Below are 12,375 nucleotides of genomic sequence, written 5' to 3' on the forward strand. Positions count from 1 at the left end.
ATAATTGACTGTAGCGCATATAAAGCACCCACAACCTACCGGTAGCTGAAAACACAATCATCGCGGGATGAACGAGTGACGAATTTCCGTCCAAGGGTGGTCCATTTAAAAATCATTCCTTCCTTTTGGCTTATATCCAAATGTATTGATAGTGAGTGTTACTACACATATTTGAAATACTCCCCTCACAGACCATATGGCCATTTACATTGATATCAAAATATTTACCCCTGATACTAACCTTGGTAGAGCATGCGGGCGGCAGCGTAGCCTAGTGGTTAGAGCGTTGGACTAGTAACCGAAAGGTTGCAAGATTGATTCCCAGAGCTGACAAGGTACAAATCTGTCGTTCTGCCCCTGAACAAGGCAGTGTTCCTAGGCTGTCATTGAAAATAAGAATTTGTTCTTAACTGACTTGCCTAGTTGAATAAAGGTAAAATAAAAAATCCTACTGGAAGCTTGTGATTAAATAATGATATAGTTAAGTTTGAGGTTAAAGATCTGCTTTCACACTTTTGGGAAAGGGCTTGTAAAGAAAAATCTTATTGCAAGAACTGGGAGCTCTTTAAATTAGAGGTGTCCAAATACCTTATGGTAGTAATCTGGTAGTAATCTTGCTAAGACCAAAAGAGCAGAGGAGGAAAAGGTGATCATTAAGATAACTTCCCTTTCTCAGAGATCCCCAGCCGGCCTCTCGGGGGAGGAGAAGATGGAACTGATTGAGTTACAAAATAAACTGGATAATATATATAGATTAAAAGCAGAAGGAGCCTTTATTAGATCTAGGAAAAAATGGATTGAGGAGGGAGAACAGAATTCATCCTATTTCTTTAGACATGAGAAATTTCACTCAACAAATAACACTATCCATAAGTTAAACCTTGATGGTGTTATTACAGATGACCAAAATTAATCGCAAAATACTGTAGCAATTTTTACAGAAAATTATAAAGCTCTACGTATTGTCAGGAATCCACAGATATGTTTTTTGACTCACTGAATAATGTTCACTCTATCAGTGATATAGAATCTAAACAGTGTGATGATCCCATCAAAGTTGAAGAGATTATAGTCTATCAAACATCTAAAGAACAATAAATCACCAGGTGTTGATGGAATTACATCAGAATTTTACAAATTATTTTCTGAACAAGTAGCTCCCTTCCTATTTGAAGTCTTTTTAGAGAGTATTAAAAACAATGTTCTCCCTCCTACAATGAGTCAGGGGTTATTAACACTGATACCTAAGCCTAAAAAAGAAGTGCTGCTCATCGATAACTGGCGTCCAATTTGTCTTTTTAATAATGACTATAAGATATTAGCCTTACTACTTGCAAAAATAATTAAAGAAGTCCTGGATGTAATCATTGATGAAACACAGTCTGGCTTTATGAGGAACAGACATATTTCTAACAATATCAGACTAGTATTAGACATACTTGACTACTCAGACCTAATAACCTAGGATAGCTTCATATTATTTTTAGATTTTTATAAAGCATTTGACACAGTAGAGCATCAGTTCCTCTTCCACTCCCTTGAGAGACTTGGCTTTGGGGATTTTTTCTGTAAGGCTATTAAGACTCTATACAAATGGTAACAGCTCTATCAAATTGAAATATGGCACCTCACCTAGATTTGAGTTAAAGAGAGGAATTATGCAAGGTTGTCCTATCTCTCCGTACCCGTTTTTATTAATCACCCAACAGCTTACAAATTATTTTAAATAATAGTCCTGTACAAGGTATTTCCATAGCTGGTAAAGAAATTATTATAAGCCAGCTGGCTGACGATACTACACTGTCTGAAAGACGCTAACCAAATTCCCATATCGATCAATGTGATTACAATCCTTTTCCAAAGCGTCTGCTCTATAACTTAACATTAATAAATGTGAACTAATGGCTGTCAAAGATTGTGTGACACCCTCATATTATGGTATTCCAGTGAAAGAAGACCTTACATATTTAGGCATGACCATTACAAAGGATCAGGATCAGGCTTGCTAAATTTTAACCCTCTTACTAAAAAAAACAGAAGAAGCTACATCAATGGCTACAGAGGGACTTATCTTTAAAAGGAAGAGTCCTAATAACCAAGGCTTAAGGTATCTCTAGACTAACATATGGCGCTCTATCTTTATATCTTGACGGTAAAATAAGCGAGGACATAGACCAGATGCTTTTCAACTTTCTGTGGAGAAACCGTACCTATTACATTAGGAAAACTGTTGTAATGAACACTTATAAGAATGGTGGGCTTAATTTTCTGGACTTTACTACCTTACATAATACTTTTGAGATCAATTGGATAAAACAATTCCTAAGAAGACCCACTTCTATGTGGAATCTTCTTTACTTTTGGTGGCCTTAACTTCATGTTGGTTTGCAATTATAATATTGACAAAGTTCCAGTGAAACTTTCTGCTTTTCATCGGCAGGTTTTCTTATCATGGTCCTTAATTTATAAGCATAACATTTCTCCACACAGATATTATATATGGAATAATCGAGATATATTGTATAAAAATACTTCTTTGTTTTTTGGATATTGGTTCCGAAATAATATCTTATTGGTGAGCCAACTGGTAGATGCAGAGGGTCTTTTACTTAGTTATAAGGAATTCTTATCACTTATCGCACTACAAGGTCCCTGTAACACCTAAAGAATTTGCAATTGTTTTAGATGCCATTCCCTCAGGTGTTGCTTTATTATTCAGGAACGTGTCAAGACCTGACCTTCAGAGCCTACCTTCCATTGACCCTGTTGACTCATCAGTAGGAAAGATTTGTTTCTCTTTTGGTCCATTCAACAACAGAGCGATATGAACCTTGTTTCAGCAGGATGTTGTATCTATACCTTATGTCATGCCTTATTGGAATGGATTTATTGATAATATCTGTTGGAAAAAAAGTTTGGATGTTCCCACACACATACCTACTTGTTACCAAAATTCAGGAAGTTTTCTTTAAAATTATTCATAAATATTATCCTGCCAACCACAATATGAAGAAGTTTAAGGAAAACATCAACTCAAATTGTTCCTTTTGTAATGACCACCCAGAAACAGTGTTGCATCTTTTTTTGGCATTGTATTCATGTAAGAAAACTGTGGCAAGACATCAGTAGATTTATAATTGAACACATTTATGAAGATCTTACACTATTGTGGAGAGATGTACTGCTTGGATTCTTTACCTACGATAGAAATAAGCTGAAACATTTTTATGTAATTCATTTCATTATTCTTTTGGTTTCATATTCACAAATGTAAATTTACAAACAAAACACCACATTTTCTTACCTTAAAGAAATAAATTGAACTGTATTTTAAGACAATTAAATACTCTACTAACAAAAAAGCTGTTAGAATAATAAGTGTATGTATGTTCTTTAAGGTCCTTGTGTAATGTGATATTGTACCCCCTAGCCCAATTGTCCTTTGTATATTATTTATATATATAATTGTGTTCCCACATGTACTTCCTGCATTGATTTGTTGTTAATAAAAAATGTATATATTAAAATAAAATAAAATCCTTCCTCCCTCGCCCTGCAAGTGTATACTCGTCAGACGTCATGATACGTCATCAGAAGTGTCCACTTAATTTGAGGGGATATGGTGTGTCTTTTAAGTGTTTGGACCGTAATTGTGTTATTCATGACTCCATCTAGTTGCGTAAAAAACGTAATACGGTCCATTCTCCCCTATCATATTTGTGCTGTCTGTTTCGTCACTGATGCACATGATCTTGCCTTTTTTCAATACAAGGAATGTTTTCACCATATCCCTCGTATATGGCACAAGGATTAATTTCATAGCTCTAATTTATCACTGCGCCTTTCACTAAGCCTACTTAATTTTACTCATATTCATTTCCATAGCCTACTTGCGTTTATTTTAGCGAAGTGGATCGCTACCGCAATCTAAGTTGTGCCCTCTGCTCTTCATTACCTCTCAACACTTCCTAAATTCTCTAAATGGAATTTTCTTTCACTACTAATTTCCTCAAATAAGTTCTATATCGTTCATTTTCGAATCCTTTTCATGGAATGAAGACGATTGTGAGGATTTGATTTGGTTCTTTACTCACTCTTCTTCTGTGACTTGCGTGAACCTCAAGACGCTTGCTTCAAAGGTGAGTGTTGACTAGCCTACAATAATAGTTTATCTGAGGCCAGGTGAAGGAATGTCAAGACATTTTAGTATAATACATTTGCTTGACATTACACAAAGGATTCGTAATCGACAGCTTTTCTCTTGTTGGTTCACATTGCTCGCCTCCCCACCACCCCACAGTGTTCTGAATTGACAGTATCATTTTTGGCTATTTCACCCTAGGATTTATATCCTGCGTCATTCATTGACTATGTTGTTGACAGATTTTACCCCCATCGCATAGCCAACATAGGCTACTATACAATAATGCATGCTCGACCCCTCGATTGAACTGAAGGTATACGATAATCAATACACACACACTGACCATAGTAATTCAACATGGAGTTGTAACAGCACCTGTTCTGATTCATACAGCCCAATTATAACCTACCAATTAAAGCGGGTTAAGATCAGTATGTATGTGCATGATCTGCACTTAAATATACCCTAGATAATAACCTTTATAATAACCAATCTTTCACCAATGGGGTTACAATGCGTTAACTTGCGTAAATAGTGACCGTCTGGTACGCAACATTTTTTTTCAGGCATTTTGGTTATACAAAATATTATGATTTGGACAGGGGCACAGTTGTGTACATCACATACAGTTTATGCTTGACCCCAATCGCTTGATATATATATATATATATTTTTGCGACAGCCCACATTTACTAGTTTGAATGAAACAGATGTGCATCCCTGGGAATTTTGGCATGGGATGTTGCCAAGTGTCAGCATATCTAAATGGAGGCTATTGTTCAAGTGTGGCTTAAATACACCATTGCATTATAATAGAATAACACAGCCTCAAATGCATTGATATGCTCCCATACACCGGTTCATAACACCCTTACCAATATAAGGATAGTTTTAGTCAATTGGATATTTTTAATATCAGATGTACTGTATGTGCTGTTGAGTCTTTCAATGTCGATCGGATCTTGTTGATGTGCTTCCCCTAAGGATTTCTCCAAGGACTGATATGGGTTCAAAAGAGCCTATATAATGTGCCTCATTTAAAAGGGAACAGAAGCCCAGTTCCAATTTAAGTCTGTTTTCATGGCTCATTGTCTTCCAATGGTTGATACTGTGTATCTACTTCCCCTTCTTACAGTGTGGAACATGGCTTAACGATGCCTACTCTCGTTGCTTCAGGGAGAGTACCACATTAAGTGACGGACAGAGGAAGTGGATTTTTTTTTTGCCTTGGCATGCCATCGAACTGCATTTCCCTCAACTGTGTTTTCCCTCATGTTGTACGCACACACATACATACAGTGCATTCGGGAAGTATTCAGACCCCTTGACTTTTTCCTAATTTTCTTACTTTACAGCCTTTTTCTAAAATTGCTTAAATAGTTTTTTCCCTCAATCTACACACAATACCACATAATGACAAAGCAAAAACAGTTTAGACAATTTAGCTAATTTATCAAAAATAAACTGAAATATCACATTTACATAAGTATTGACCTTTTACTCAGTACTTTGTAGAAGAACCTTTGGCAGCGGTTACAGCCTCCAGTCTTCTTTGGTATGACGCTACAAGTTTGGCACATCTGTATTTGGGGAGTTTCTCTCATTCTTGTCTGCAGAACCTCTCAGGCTCTGTCAGGTTGGATGGGAGGCGTTGCTGCACAGCTATTTTCAGGTCTCCAGAGATTCTCGATTGGGTCAAAGTCCAGGTTCTGGCTGGGCCACTCAAGGACATTCAGAGACTTGTCCCGAAGTCATTTCTGCGTTGTCTTGGCTGCGTTGTCTTGGCCGAGGTTACCTAGCCAGCTACACTTTCAAACAAAGTCAACAACGCAGCCACTGCTAGCTAGCCTACTTCACCAGCCAGCAGTACTGTATCATTTTAATCATTTTAGCCAACAAGATTTTTGCAACATAAGCTTAACTTTCTGAACATTCGAGACGTGTAGTCCACTTGTCATTCCAATCTCCTTTGCATTAGCGTAGCCTCTTCTGTAGCCTGTCAACTATGTGTCTGTCTATCCCTGTTCTGTCCTCTCTGCACAGACCATACAAACGCTTCACACCGCGTGGCCGCTGCCACTCTAACCTGGTGGTCCCAGCGCGTGTAACAGTATAACTTTAGTACGTCCCCTCGCCCCGACCTCGGGCGCGAACCAGGGACCCTCTGCACACATCAACAACGGTCACCCACGAAGCGTCGTTACCCATCGCTCCACAAAAGCCGCGGCCCTTGCAGAGCAAGGTGCAACACTACTTCTAGGTTTCAGAGCAAGTGACGTAACTGATTGAAACGCTAGTAGCGCGTACCCGCTAACTAGCTAGCCATTTCACATCCGTTACACTCACCCCCCTTTCAACCTCCTCCTTTTCCGCAGCAACCAGTGATCCGGGTCAACAGCATCAATGTAACAGTATAACTTTAAACCGTCCCCTCGCCCCGACACGGGCGCGAACCAGGGACCCTCTGCACACATCAACGACGGTCGCCCACGAAGCATCGTTACCCATCGCTCCACAAAGGCCACGGCCCTTGCAGAGCAAGGTGCAACACTACTTCTAGGTTTCAGAGCAAGTGACGTAACTGATTGAAACGCTAGTAGCGCGTACCCGCTAACTAGCTAGCCATTTCACATCCGTTACACGCGCATGACCCACGTGGAGTTCCAGGTCTCCGGCAGCCTCTGGAACTGCCGATCTGCGGCCAACAAGGCAGAGTTCATCTCAGCCTATGCTTCCCTCCAGTCCCTCGACTTCTTGGCACTGACGGAAACATGGATTACCACAGATAACACTGCTACTCCTACTGCTCTCTCCTCGTCTGCCCACGTGTTCTCGCACACCCCGAGAGCTTCTGGTCAGCGGGGTGGTGGCACTGGGATCCTCATCTCTCCCAAGTGGACATTCTCTCTTTCTCCCCTGACCCATCTGTCTATTGCCTCCTTTGAATTCCATGCTGTCACAGTTACCAGCCCTTTCAAGCTTAACATCCTTATCATTTATCACCCTCCAGGTTCCCTTGGAGAGTTCATCAATGAGCTTGACGCCTTGATAAGTTCCTTTCCTGAGGATGGCTCACCTCTCACAGTTCTGGGTGACTTTAACCTCCCCACGTCTACCTTTGACTCATTCCTCTCTGCCTCCTTCTTTCCACTCCTCTCCTCTTTTGACCTCACCCTCTCACCTTCCCCCCCTACTCACAAGGCAGGCAATACGCTTGACCTCATCTTTACTAGATGCTGTTCTTCCACTAATCTCATTGCAACTCCCCTCCAAGTCTCCGACCACTACCTTGTATCCTTTTCCCTCTCGCTCTCATCCAACACTTCCCACTCTGCCCCTACTCGGATGGTATCGCGCCGTCCCAACCTTCGCTCTCTCTCCCCCGCTACTCTCTCCTCTTCCATCCTATCATCTCTTCCCTCTGCTCAAACCTTCTCCAACCTATCTCCTGATTCTGCCTCCTCAACCCTCCTCTCCTCCCTTTCTGCATCCTTTGACTCTCTATGTCCCCTATCCTCCAGGCCGGCTCGGTCCTCCCCTCCTGCTCCGTGGCTCGACGACTCATTGCGAGCTCACAGAACAGGGCTCCGGGCAGCCGAGCGGAAATGGAGGAAAACTCGCCTCCCTGCGGACCTGGCATCCTTTCACTCCCTCCTCTCTACATTTTCCTATTCTGTCTCTGCTGCTAAAGCCACCTTCTACCACTCTAAATTCCAAGCATCTGCCTCTAACCCTAGGAAGCTCTTTGCCACCTTCTCCTCCCTCCTGAATCCTCCTCCCCCCCCCCCCCCCCCCTCCTCCCTCTCTGCGGATGACTTCGTCAACCATTTTGGAAAGGTCGACGACATCCGATCCTCGTTTGCTAAGTCAAACGACACCGCTGGTTCTGCTCACACTGCCCTACCCTGTGCTTTGACCTCTTTCTCCCCTCTCTCTCCAGATGAAATCTCGCGTCTTGTGACGGCCGGCCGCCCAACAACCTGCCCGCTTGACCCTATCCCCTCCTCTCTTCTCCAGACCATTTCCGGGGACCTTCTCCCTTACCTCACCTCGCTCATCAACTCATCCTTGACCGCTGGCTACGTCCCTTCCGTCTTCAAGAGAGCGAGAGTTGCACCCCTTCTGAAAAAACCTACACTCGATCCCTCCGATGTCAACAACTACAGACCAGTATCCCTTCTTTCTTTTCTCTCCAAAACTCTTGAACGTGCCGTCCTTGGCCAGCTCTCCTGCTATCTCTCTCAGAATGACCTTCTTGATCCAAATCAGTCAGGTTTCAAGACTAGTCATTCAACTGAGACTGCTCTTCTCTGTGTCACGGAGGCGCTCCGCACTGCTAAAGCTAACTCTCTCTCCTCTGCTCTCATCCTTCTAGACCTATCGGCTGCCTTTGATACTGTGAACCATCAGATCCTCCTCTCCACCTTCTCCGAGTTGGGCATCTCCGGCGCGGCCCACGCTTGGATTGCATCCTACCTGACAGGTCGCTCCTACCAGGTGGCGTGGCGAGAATCTGTCTCCGCACCACGTGCTCTCACCACTGGTGTCCCCCAGGGCTCTGTTCTAGGCCCTCTCCTATTCTCGCTATACACCAAGTCACTTGGCTCTGTCATATCCTCACATGGTCTCTCCTATCATTGCTACGCAGACGACACACAATTAATCTTCTCCTTTCCCCCTTCTGATAACCAGGTGGCGAATCGCATCTCTGCATGTCTGGCAGACATATCAGTGTGGATGACGGATCACCACCTCAAGCTGAACCTCGGCAAGACGGAGCTGCTCTTCCTCCCGGGGAAGGACTGCCCGTTCCATGATCTCGCCATCACGGTTGACAACTCCATTGTGTCCTCCTCCCAGAGTGCTAAGAACCTTGGCGTGATCCTGGACAACACCCTGTCGTTCTCAACTAACATCAAGGCGGTGACCCGTTCCTGTAGGTTCATGCTCTACAACATTCGCAGAGCACGACCCTGCCTCACACAGGAAGCGGCGCAGGTCCTAATCCAGGCACTTGTCATCTCCCGTCTGGATTACTGCAACTCGCTGTTGGCTGGGCTCCCTGCCTGTGCCATTAAACCCCTACAACTCATCCAGAACGCCGCAGCCCGTCTGGTGTTCAACCTTCCCAAGTTCTCTCACGTCACCCCGCTCCTCCGCTCTCTCCACTGGCTTCCAGTTGAAGCTCGCATCCGCTACAAGACCATGGTGCTTGCCTACGGAGCTGTGAGGGGAACGGCACCTCCGTACCTTCAGGCTCTGATCAGGCCCTACACCCAAACAAGGGCACTGCGTTCATCCACCTCTGGCCTGCTCGCCTCCCTACCTCTGAGGAAGTACAGTTCCCGCTCAGCCCAGTCAAAACTGTTCGCTGCTCTGGCACCCCAATGGTGGAACAAACTCCCTCACGACGCCAGGTCAGCGGAGTCAATCACCACCTTCCGGAGACACCTGAAACCCCACCTCTTTAAGGAATACCTAGGATAGGATAAAGTAATCCTTCTAACCCCCCCCCCCTTAAAAGATTTAGATGCACTATTGTAAAGTGGTTGTTCCACTGGAAATCATAAGGTGAATGCACCAATTTGTAAGTCGCTCTGGATAAGAGCGTCTGCTAAATGACTTAAATGTAATGTAAATGTGTGCTTAGGGTCGTTGTCCTGTTGGAATGTGAACCTTCACCCCAGTCGGAGACCTGCTCCAGAGAGCTCAGGACCTATGTCAAGGATCTCTCTGTACTTTGCTCCGTTCATCTTTCCCTCGATCCAGTCTCTGCCACTGAAAAACATCCCCAAAGCATGATGCTGCCACCACCATGCTTCACCGTAGGGATGGTGCAAGGTTTCCTCCAGACGTGACGCTTTGGATTCAGTTCAAAGAGTTCAATCTTGGTTTCATCAGACCAGAGAATCTTGCTTCTCATGGTCTGAGAGTCTTTAGGTGTCTTTTGGCAAACTCCCAAGCAGGCTGTCATGTGACTTTTATTGAGGAGTGGCTTCCGTCTGGCCACTACCATAAAGGCCTGATTGGTGAAGTGCTGCAGAGATGGTTGTCCTTCTGGAAGGTTCTCCCATCTCCACAGATGGACTCTGGAGCTCTGTCAGAGTGACCATCGGGTTCTTGGTCACCTCCCTGACCAAGGCCCTTCTCCCCCAATTGCTTAGTTTGGCCGGGCGGCCAGCTCTAGGAAGAGTCTTGGTGGTTCCAAACTTCTTCCATTTAAGAATGATGGAACCTACTGTGTTCTTGGAGAGCTTCAATACTGGAGAAATGTTTTGGTACCCTTCCCCAGACCTGTGCCTCGACACTCCTGTCTCGGTGCTATACGGACAATTCCTTAGACCTCATGACTTGCTTTTTGCTCTGCCATCCACTGTCAACTGTGGGACCTTATATAGAAAGGTGTGTCCCTTACCAAATCATGTCATATCAATTGAATTACCACAGGTGGACTCCAATCAAGTTGTAGAAACATCTCAAGGATGATCAATGGAAACAGGATGCACATGAGCTAAATTTTCGAGTCTCATAGCAAAGGGTCTGAATACTTATGTAAATAAGGTATCTGTTTTTTTTTGCTAAAATTTCTAAAAACCTGTTGTCACTTTGTTATTATGTGGTATTGTGTGTAGATTGCTAAGAAAAATATTTTATTTAGAATAAGGCTGTAACGTAACAAAATGTTGAAAAGGTCAAGGGGTCTGAATACTTTCCGAAGGCACTGTACATGCATGCACACAGTACATTCACATACTCTACAGTACACATGGCTATGGATGCCTATCTATGGCTTTTCTCACACTGCATATGCACTAGAGGTCGGCCGATTAATCGGAATGGCCGATTAATCAGGGCCGATTTCAAGTTTTCATAACAATCGGAAATCTGTATTTTGGGGCGCCGATTTTTATTTAATTTATTTTTTTGTTTTTTGTTTTTTTACGCTATAATGCAATTGTCATTATTACAAAAATGTGTGTGTGTGTGTATGATATATACACTGCTCAAAAAATAAAGGGAACACTTAAACAACACAATGTAACTCCAAGTCAATCACACTTCTGTGAAATCAAACTGTCCACTTAGGAAGCAACACTGATTGACAATAAATTTCACATGCTGTTGTGCAAATGGAATAGACAAAAGGTGGAAATTATAGGCAATTAGCAAGACACCCCCAATAAAGGAGTGATTCTGCAGGTGGTGACCACAGACCACTTCTCAGTTCCTATGCTTCCTGGCTGATGTTTTGGTCACTTTTGAATGCTGGCGGTGCTCTCACTCTAGTGGTAGCATGAGACAGAGTCTACAACCCACACAAGTGGCTCAGTTAGTGCAGTTCATCCAGGATGGCACATCAATGCGAGCTGTGGCAAAAAGGTTTGCTGTGTCTGTCAGCGTAGTGTCCAGAGCATGGAGGCGCTACCAGGAGACAGGCCAGTACATCAGGAGATGTGGAGGAGGCCGTAGGAGGGCAACAACCCAGCAGCAGGACCGCTACCTCCGCCTTTGTGCAAGGAGGTGCACTGCCAGCGCCCTGCAAAATGACGTCCAGCAGGCCACAAATGTGCATGTGTCTGCTCAAACGGTCAGAAACAGACTCCATGAGGGTGGTATGAGGGCCCGACGTCCACAGGTGGGGGTTGTGCTTACAGCCCAACACCGTGCAGGATGTTTGGCATTTGCCAGAGAACACCAAGATTGGCAAATTCGCCACTGGTGCCCTGTGCTCTTCACAGATGAAAGCAGGTTCACACTGAGCACATGAGCACATGTGACAGACGTGACAGAGTCTGGAGACGCCGTGGAGAACGTTCTGCTGCCTGCAACATCCTCCAGCATGACCGGTTTGGCGGTGGGTCAGTCATGGTGTGGGGTGGCATTTCTTTGTGGGGCCGCACAGCCCTACAGGTGCTCGCCAGAGGTAGCCTGACTGCCATTAGGTACCGAGATGAGATCCTCAGACCCCTTGTGAGACCATATGCTGACACATGCACATTTGTGGCCTGCTGGAGGTCATTTTGCAGGGCTCTGGCAGTGCACCTCCTTGCACAAAGGCGGAGGTAGCGGTCCTGCTGCTGGGTTGTTGCCCTCCTACGGCCTCCTCCACGTCTCCTGATGTACTGGCCTGTCTCCTGGTAGCGCCTCCATGCTCTGGAGACTACGCTGACAGACACAACAAACCTTTTTGCCACAGCTCGCATTGATGTGCCATCCTGGATGAACTGCAC

The sequence above is a fragment of the Salvelinus namaycush genome, chromosome 2 (assembly GCF_016432855.1).
Source record: "Salvelinus namaycush isolate Seneca chromosome 2, SaNama_1.0, whole genome shotgun sequence".
Classification (NCBI taxonomy): Eukaryota; Metazoa; Chordata; class Actinopteri; order Salmoniformes; family Salmonidae; genus Salvelinus; species Salvelinus namaycush.